Raw genomic sequence first — 10,850 nt, forward strand, 5'->3', positions numbered from 1 at the left:
TATACTATGGGAAACCCCGGAATTCCTTGATATGACGTAGTCGTCTTCCGAATGTATATGGGTAATAGTTAACACAAGTCTGTGCAGTTCCGAGTATACTGGTGATATCCCATATTCATAACATTCCTCCCTCTTTCATAGAAATGAACCCGTTCTGCAGAATAAAGCCTTGGCATTTTTCTTTATATTTCAGCACTGATTTGTATGAACTGTTTGAAGTTAAGTGTATATAAATACATCCTTTAATTGAAATTCACTATAGTCAGTAGAGTTGTAGTTGATACACGTAGAAATATAGTCTCCATTATAACGTTATTTATAATCATTAAATTTATGAAACGCAGATAACCTTTCCTATCTGTACACGAATATATATACAAAAGAATCTCTATGTACGAAATTGGTTATGAGATTCTGAGATATACTGTATTGTCAATGTCTGTTTTAAAACGTCATGATATACAATTATATTAATTTTCATCACAGTATCTTGTGATTGCTGAACAAGTTCGTCTATCCAGAGGATAACATATATTGGAAGTAGAATTGTCCAAAAAATACAGGATGCATGTCTCTTAAAACGTTAATGCAAAATGTGACTATATATATCCTTTCTACTTCCTCTCCCTTCCATAACACAAAAACATTAGTTGTGTACGCTAATATAAAATAGGCTACTCTGTCATTGTACATATCCTACCAGTAGAATTCTTGGAAGATATGATATTAGAAAGAGCCACATAAATGATTAATATGAATAAAATGATTGTCGGCATAAATCATGGTAAAGCTTAAATTATTGTAGCTTTCGTGGAGAAACATCAGTTTAAAATGTATGTCCAGTGACGAATATCAAAAGACATGAATTTCAAAAAATCATATATACATTTAGAATATAAATTCAAAAAACTTATACACTAGTATTCTGAACTAACACTTGTACATAATTATATACATGGCAGTAACCATAGCATTCAATATAAATGTAATTCTGATATAATAAATACAGCAACTTTATACATTTCTTTTAATCAAATAAAAACATTAAAACACAACTCAAGAAACTAGTGTTTGCATGGCAACAATATCTCCATCTTCGGTTGCAGAAATATCAAATGATGTGTCCGTCACCAAACATTCAGTCTGACCATCTTTTCTGTCGCAGTTCAAGTTCCAATCTGATCTCACCAATGTTTTACTATGGAATCTTTTAGCATTAGGTATCTTCCATCTAAGTTTCAGGTCTTTACCCCAACTCCTCGTCTTTGGTAACACACTCATTGCTACAAGTTCATCCTTTCTTTTTATTGTGCTCTTCATATTCCTTTTACTTGTATCACTTTCTTTTTTGTCGGTGATCAACTTGTGCTTTATCTTTTTAATCTGTTGTTCCTTTTTTATTCTCTTGTATTTTGACGTTTTAGACTTTACGTAAGCTTTCTTTTCTGTATCTTTGAAATCATCTCTGACCAGATTGTTAGTTTCGTATGCTCTTGCACCTCTCTGTGCTTCCTGAATTTTTTCTGTACATGTTTTTCCTTTTAACAGTGTTCCTTCAAGGAAACCAGGATCAATATGTTCACCTTCTGCTTTGACAGTATTGCGATGGTTGATGGCTGTCTGTGTGAAATGCATGTTCCATTTATGTTCTTGATCAAAGTGTATTGGAGTTTGTTGATCATCTGTTGTTTGTGTACTCTGATCTTTCCCCTCTCTTCTTTTTATAAGACTGGATTCTTCTCCTGAAGATAAGTCATAAGTTTGTGTCCCTTGTTCTGTCTTCATAATTTGTCTTTTAAGGCAGTTACTCCAAGTATCTTGAAGACTTTCCCCCTCTTTATTACAATATTGTTCTCTATCTTCTCCTTCATCATGATTATGGGCCTTCTTATTGTCATGTGATGTCATCCAGTAACGATAGTGTTTGTCCTTAAGTTCAAGCGTCAACAGGTTATCTTGGCGGTATACAGAATTTGGAGTAAGGCGATCAATGATGTTGCTAAGCAATTCTAGTTCTGACTGACTTAACTGTTTTTGATATGAATTTCTGTTGATTAACTGTTTTAGGTCTTTATTTCCTCCTTCCTCGTGTTTGAGTTGAGATTGTATGACCTGGTCGTGTTTTAGTGTACACTGTGAATCTTCATTGGTATTCCTGTTTTCTTCTGAAATATGTTCCTGTCTGTTTGTTGACCTCTTTTTATCTATGTCATTGTTGTCTTTTACCATTGCTTGAACAAGTAGATGGAGTTTGTGTCGAGTTATTAATCTCGATGTTCCTTTGTATGGTTGAGCTGCACTGACTTTACTTTTATTGATTTTGTTATCACAATCACGTTTTTGTTCGTTGGAACATGGGGAATTGATAAGTTTTATCTGTCCCTTTTCGTCGGTTTCACATATTGCATCTGACTTGTAGTTGGAACTAGGATTTTCCTCTGTTTGGATTTTATCATCATCAACTTCACCTAAACAATTTGTTTCGTACTTGGGAGAGGAACTTTCCTCTGTATGCTTTTTATTATCATTCTCACCTAACCAATACGCTTCATGATTGAGATTTGGACTTTCGATTGTGTAAACTGCATCATCCTTCACAACGTTGGCATGGCATGGTGTTGCAGGGTGTTCTATTACTGGGTCTGATACTTTCTCTATTATCTTTCCTTGATGCGCCGTTTGCTCTGTTCCTTGTCCAATCATAACAGGACAGTGGACTTCCGTCTTTTCTATCAAATTGATATCAGCCCCTTTCTTTCCCATTGCCCCATTACATTCCACTTCAATCAAATGTTTAGAAGGGGTATACAGTTCTGGCTCATCGTTATGCACTTGCACTGTGTCAACTTTCTCGTTTAGATCAACAATTTCCTCTCTTCCCTGGTTTCTAACCGTTGTATCTTGGTCTTCATTCTTTTCAATCTGTAAATTGGGATCATCTCCTTTGTTTTCCATTTCAGATTCCCATAAACTATTGAGCTTTAAATATCTATTACACTTTGCCAATACACAAAGATAACTTTTTGCTACATAAACAGAACCTTCGGCGACTGCTTTCACTAACTCTCTCCCTTCCTTATCACAACAAGCATTAGTGAGGTACTTTATGACCAGATGTTCTTTTGCATTTTCTGATTCATTTTGAAATGCCACTTCTACCAATTCTTCAATCCTGTCTGTAAATTCATCCAATAACTCATCAGGATATGGGAAGATATTTTCTAGATGTTTCAAAATGAGTAATGGATAGCCCATTGTGTCAAATCGGTCGTTAAAGAGTTCGCACAATGTTTCGTAGTCTGTCTGTATCGTGTATGAACGGTTCTTATAGAATTTCAGTGCTTTTCCAGTAATTCTCGATAACAATGCTTGTAATTTTTGTTCACTTTTCCACCCTTTTTCAAAAGCTGTAGACTCAATATCGGCTTTCAGCAGAGACCATGTGAGTGGCACTGTTCCATCAAAATTACTTGAGTTACTCATATTTTGAGTTGAGTTGTGATTTACCAACTAAGATTACAATAAAAGCTTTTAAAACCGAAAATTACAAGGAATGATACAAAAAACATATAAAATATATACAAACTGTGTAACACTACACATAGGAAATTCCTAAAAAAAATCCTTGCACTACAATATACAAAAACGCTGGTATACTGATTTTATTCTGATTTGCCAATGAGAACAAAAGTAAAGCAAAAAAAAAATAATCTGAAGACACCTATGACATCAGAGGATCTGACGCGCAAAGCTGCTTCAGAAATTAATTGATTTTAATAACCCTGTTTATATCATCATATAAGTCAAGGGACCTAAATATTCCAAACTTTCACATATGCATATGATACATGTAAATAAACATATAAGTGACACAATCAAATATGTTTATATTTGTCTTTCTTTTTAATATCAAATATACAAATTCATAAACTCAGAAAAAAACCTTTTTAAACACAGGTATGATATTGTAAACAATGACGTATGTATACACAATTCACAACAAATAGTAGTACAAGTTTATTATCAACACATTCTTTCATGAGTGAACACTTTTCAAACGGTAAAACCGACTAAGCCAATTAAACAAATGAAAAAAAAATGATAACAACTATGACATTAGAAGATCTGACGCACACAGTTGTATCAATAATTTATGAAAAACAAAAGAAAAAAAATGTAAATGATATCTGACATCAGAAGATCTGACGCTCAACGGAATATCAATGAATGAACAAAAAATGTGTTGATTTGTATTAATATAAATAAACAAAACCTGATATAAACCAAATAGATAATCAAAAACTATCCACTAGTAGTTTGTTTATAAGGTTATTTTGTCTTATTCTCGAGGTGAATGCAAATCTGTGTATTTTATAAATGGGTTACAAAAAGGGGGATGGGTATTTTATCACACGGAAAGTCTGATAATCACAATATAACTATAAAACGAATATATCACTCGCGCCAATATCAATTACATTGATAAATCAGCGCGCCATAAAATAATACAATCGCTGGAGAGAAGAAACAAAGATTTTCCTCTCGCGAAAACAAATAAAAAATATGAAATTCGGCGGGAATAAATGTCACCGATAAACCGCAGTGGAAATCAGTGGAATCGTGCCGACTTCTGACACCACTGTAATGATTTTATAGGGATAGTGTATGCAATATATTACCTATAATATCACAATCCTAGGCTTGAGTCATTAGCTATCTTTTAGGCCGCTCGTCAACTGGGGACGTCCGATCTGGATAACAACTTGGGTAATGACTGTCAAATATACTATGGGAAACCCCGGAATTCCTTGATATGACGTAGTCGTCTTCCGAATGTATATGGGTAATAGTTAACACAAGTCTGTGCAGTTCCGAGTATACTGGTGATATCCCATATTCATAACACATATATGTATTTTCAAATTATTTCTAAAAGTTTGTTCTTTGTTTTGGTGTTTAACACCACATCATGTTTAAGCGACATTTGTTGTATTTTATTGACCTGTCATCAAAGGTAGGAGAAGCCGGACATCACGCGACCTTAAGTTAAAATAGTTGCAATAACTGTCGATTAGCATCGGAGTCGAACAAATCTCGCCACGAGCGTATCTTAAAATTATCATGCTTTTTGTCACTTTATATGAACTCATTAGGCCCAGCATCCTCCTAGGCCATCGAATTTGAAAGCAGTTCGTATTATCATATGATATGTGAACGATATTTCACTGTTTTAAAATAACAAGTACGGTTCGATTTTATGTTTTAAGATCAGAGGACAAAACAAAATAACCAAATTACAAATTTCGAAAATAGATAGAATCATAGAAACCACGATAAGAATTGCAATATATAAAAGTAGTTATAATCAAATAGAAAATGAATAATTATCTAAAATGAAAAAAAAAACATATGGTTATTTGTCAATAAATTGGTAAATATTAATTACAGAACAGAAGAATTTCATATCCGAGACAGAGAGAATCAAATATTGTAAAGAGGTTAAGAAACTAAAAAGAAAAGAGCAAAAAATAAAAGTTACAATAAATATAAAGAAAATTATCACATATTTTGTACCGATATGTACGTTTTTGCATGGCCAATAATAGCCGGAAGTCAAGGTTGGTTATCAGCCCTCGGGGCCGATATCGATATCAGCCCTCGAAATCCATATCAAGCCCCCGAGTTTAACTTCCGGTAAACTGTCAATCAAAGACTATCTGTAAACAAGTTGAACGCAATGAAAAGAAATTTAGAAAGTTACGAATCTGCTGTAGAAGAAAAAAGTAGAAATCACCAGTGAAAAGTCATAAAGAATTTATAAAATATATGACGCCACACTGGAATGAGTAGCGATATAGGATTCTTCTTAAGCATTTTTTAACATTTGTAATGTAACACTTTAAAGTCGTTTAATATTTGCAATTCTTAGAATTAATATATTTATTGTTAATCATTTCTGAAACTTTTCACAAAATGTTGTTTACCTACTGTGATACGAACTTTTTTTAACTCACAGTGATACATTTTTTATTGTCTTTTCGTTAAATATCGTTTTGATTTTTGATGAAATATCAAACATAATTTGCTGTAAGCTATTTGTTTTCTCTTGCTAAGAAATATGTGATAAATAGATTATTACATGTCATTTTTCATATGGTCCCTGGTATCAGCCCACGACCGATATCAAGCACTCGGGCTAAAGCCCTCTGGCTTGATATGGGAGTCTAGGGCTGATACCAGGGCCATATGAAAAATGCCATGTAATAATCTATAAATACAACACAAGCCGAATCAGCAGTTGGAAAAGTTCATTTGCTTGCGTATCTTCCAGTAGCAAATATTTCGTACATATTCAAGACTTTGAAGTATCCATATCGATCAACAATTATTACAATCAAAACGAACAAGGTATACTCGATTACCGACGTAAAACGTCAATTTTGACGTTACCAATTGGGACGCAATATCGTGCGTAACGTCTAAGCGAAAAAAACAAAATAACTGACTATGTATAAAAAAAAAAAAAAAAAAAAAAAAGATATGCGATACGGGTTTTACCATGCGATACGGGGTATGTGATACGGGTTTAGCTATGCGATACGGGGTATGCGATACAGGGTAGGTGATACAGACTGGAGAAACGAACCTTTATTAGATATACAAAATAGCTGTATTTTGTACTAAATATATGATAAATAGAAATATACGGTCAACGCATTTTGACTGCTCAAGTAGAACGAGTGCAGTATAGAGTCCTGTAAATAGCTTTTGGGTCGATCTGGCCCCACGTCGATCCGTCCCACGTCGATCCAGCCCCACGTCGATCCAGCCCAAATGTAAAGTCGACCGGCCCCAACAAAAAAATATTTTTATAAGGAACAAAAATAAAAATATATATTAGTTGTAATTCATAAACGTGTATGATCTTTATTAAAATGTAAAAGGTTTACGGTAGAAAATAAAGGTCCTTTGAAAACTATTTTCTTTAGATGAGTATAAAACAGCTAGGTTGATGAAGTTTGTATGACATGCTTTCAAGAAAATTGGGTATACTTATATTAAAACGTATATAAAAGAATTCAGACATCAACATTAACCCGCAGTAATTAGCACTTTCTTTCAATTGACTGTTGTCATCTTGTGTAATAACAAATAGTTACATACATGAATGAATGAACTTTATTCTCACAAAACTACATGTCATAGTTAAAGAGAAAATATATATTTACAATTACATATATGTATATATAAGCATGCACATGTGTGAATAAATAACGTAACTTAACTTGGAGGACTGACTTTCACCTGTATTGTTTTAATAAACTTACATATTTTTTTCTAAAATAATAGTATTGTCTGAATTAAATAAACTATTTTATCGCTATTTTGTGCATTTTTCCTTTGGTCTTTTTTTGTGATAATTTTCATATCATGCTTCTCGCTTGAGATGGAAACATTATCGCTAGAAACTAAGGAAGCCACGTGGCGTTACTAACGAAATTGACATTGAAATTGAAATTGACATTGAAATTGACAACGTCGTCATAGGTAAAATAGCGATAAACAGATTATCATTTGTCATCTCAATTCGATTGCTTTTCTCACTTTCGCTGTTCCAGCTCAAGCGAGAAAATCAATCTCGTTGAGATAATCAACGATAATTATAGATTATCGTTGATTATCTCAACGAGATTGATTTTCGCTGTTCCAGCTCAAGCGAGAAAATCAATCTCGTTGAGATAATCAACGATTATAATCCAGCTGAGCTGGAACAGCGAAAGTGAGAAATGCAATCGAGTTGAGATGACCAATGATAATCTGTTTATCGCTATTTTACCTATGACGACGTTGTTTATTTCAATGTCAATTTCAATTTCAATGTCAATTTCGTTAGAAACGCCACGTGGCTTCCTTAGTTTCTAGCGATAATTTTTCCATCTCAAGCGAGAAGCATGATATGAAAATTATCACAAAAAAAGACCAAAGAAAAAATGCACAAAATAGCGATAATCTATAATTATCCTGCAATTGGGTGTTCTACTATACAGATACAGCCCTACAGATATCGCTATGCTGTATCCGTATACTATACAGATATCGCTTTAAAGCTCCGCCCACTGCCGCACTGAGAATTGTATGAACCTGTGTGACCTCATGATGTGTATTGCATTCGCATTCCAATGACGTATCAATTGCGAATTAACGATTACTTTATACGTTCTGTTTGTTTTGAAACATTTTTTTGAGCAAAAAGAATCACACCAATTTTCTGATAACATACATACATAAACAGCAGTTCTTTTCTACAATGAAAACTATCGATTTCAAAACTTGAACAGTTGAATGTGTATGATGATTGCGTAACAAAAACAACCATGTCAATTTCAGCATGCATGTTTAGTGAATGTCGAGTCTGAAGCGTAGGACAACTCGTACACTCCTGTTTCAAATTGGACAATGTTTTGTTATTTGTTGTTACTGTTGAAATCAGTTGCTATGTTAAAATAGATAATTATTCACCTTGAGCGATGTATTATTGTTGACCATTCGAGATTCTTTTTTTGCGAACCCGTCTTCAGCTGAATGCGTGATTACTGTGTCGTATTACTACACGGGCTTCAAGTGGTTTCAAATCAAAAAGAAATGCAAAAAATGTGTTTTTGTGTCTTTCAAAACACAAATAATATACAGAATAAATTGCAGGATAAAGACAATAACTGTTTAGTGTCTTTAAATATCAGCTGTATTTGTACTCGGCTCGAAACAGGTGTAATAGCTCGCTAAAAGCTCGCATACACCTTGTTTCCTAGCCTCGTACAAATACAGCTGATATTAAAAGACACTAAACAGTTATTGTCCATAAATTTGTATGTACTTTGATTTTTACAGCAATATTCAGGTAAAAATTTCTTTCTCTCTAAATCTAAAGATTTACAAGTCATTATATAATGATATTCGTCACCAATTTCGTTTGCGTTGCATAGATGACAAAGTCTGTCGTTTCGTGACAAGTCTCTCCATCTGCCGGTCTCAATTGGTAAACGATGACTACCACATCTAAATTTGCAGTATACAGATAATAAACTATTAGACAATTTGTTGAGATAATTCTCAAATTTCAAATTATTTTTAAAAATTCTGTAACATAGGCTTTTAGGTAAGGTTTCTATCTAATTGTGTGAACTGATCTTTAAGCTTTTGCTCCACACTTTTTGATACCCATTTGTCAGCAAAATGCATATTCCAAATATTAGACATTCCACAATTATTAAAAATATTTTCAATATAGATCAACCATTTACTTTCAAAACCATAGTTATTTAAATTTACAAGTAATAATTCATAAAGAACATGAGAAATTTTACACTTTTCACTGTTTATAATTCTGCCCCAAAAATTTATCATACGAACTTTTGCATAAAGAAATAATGGGAATCTGCCTAGTTCTGCATAAACTATACAGTCTGGGGTCGATTGCTTCAAATGTAAAATGAGTTCACAAAATTTTAGGTGCACCCGCTCTAATAAGTCAAAGTTTTCAAATCCCCAAATTTCTGACCCATACAACAGAATAGGTACAACAGCCTTATCAAAGAGATCAAGTTGAAATACAATAGATAAATTATTAATTCTACTCTTCTTCAAGATAGAATACATAACCTTTATTCCTTGATCTCGTAAGTATTTTCTAGTTAGTATAAAAAAAAAACTTTTAGAAAAAAATATTCCTAAATATTTATAAATTTTAACAATCTCAATTTCATTGTCATTGATATAAAAATTCAAATTTTGTGGAAGTCTGCCATTTGTAAAACAAGAATTTTTGTTTTATCAACATTTACCTTAAGTTGCCATTTGTTACAATATATTGCAAAATTGTATAACAGATACACAGAAAACAGAGCAGGCGATAAATTTTCACCTTGTCGTACACCAATTTCGCAAGGGAAGAAGTCAGATTTCTTATTATTGAAAACAACACGGGATTTTATATCGTTATACATATTGTGTATAACTCGGAAAAAATTTCCGTTAATATTATTATTCAACAGTTTAAATAAAAGGAGATTTCTTTGAATAGAATCAAAAGCTCTCTGAATGACCCCCAAGCTGAAACATACTCACTTTAATTTTCTTTTAAGTTCTTTAAAAGAGTAGGTTCTGGCGACAGACTCAAATTGATATTTGGATGATTATCTTACATATAAATTTAAATAAAAGTGTTAGTAGAGGTCAGTTAGTTAGTAAAATGTACTTTTTTTTTTTTTTTTATTAAAAGAGCATTAGCTACGAGATATAAAATAAATTAAATATGTGATTTTTTGTTTGTTAAATCATTAATGGAAATTATATAGTGAAATTATAATTCACTTAAAGCAGTCAGTCTGGTTCTATTTTACTAAAATAAGCAAGAAACATGGTTGATGATTATGCACTTGCAAGTGAATAATTGGACCTCATTGAATACGTATTCATGTGACCTTCAATTCACCCCCTAGCTGGAGATATGTTACCGCTGTATTCAGATTTTAAATTGTAAGGGTTTCGCAGAATCCAGTATCTCGCCTACTTTAGCTGTTAGTCACAGGCTCAACAAAAATGGGGGGGGGGGGATATCAAATCTTTTGACTAGTGCTGTAAGAAGCTTCTGTCCAAATGTGGTTAAAATCCAGGATGGTTTATGAAATCTACTAAATGTTTATAAAAAAACTTTAACCGCAGAGTGTATGTAATGTTAACTGGGGGAAAAACCAAGTCAATTTATAAGGAATATACGAAAAGGGATTTTTTTTACAAATTTTACTTCTGGATATTATCTTATGATCATAAACAAGCTTCTGTCCAAGTTT

Source organism: Mytilus trossulus, chromosome 3, assembly GCF_036588685.1.
Source record: "Mytilus trossulus isolate FHL-02 chromosome 3, PNRI_Mtr1.1.1.hap1, whole genome shotgun sequence".
NCBI lineage: Eukaryota > Metazoa > Mollusca > Bivalvia > Mytilida > Mytilidae > Mytilus > Mytilus trossulus.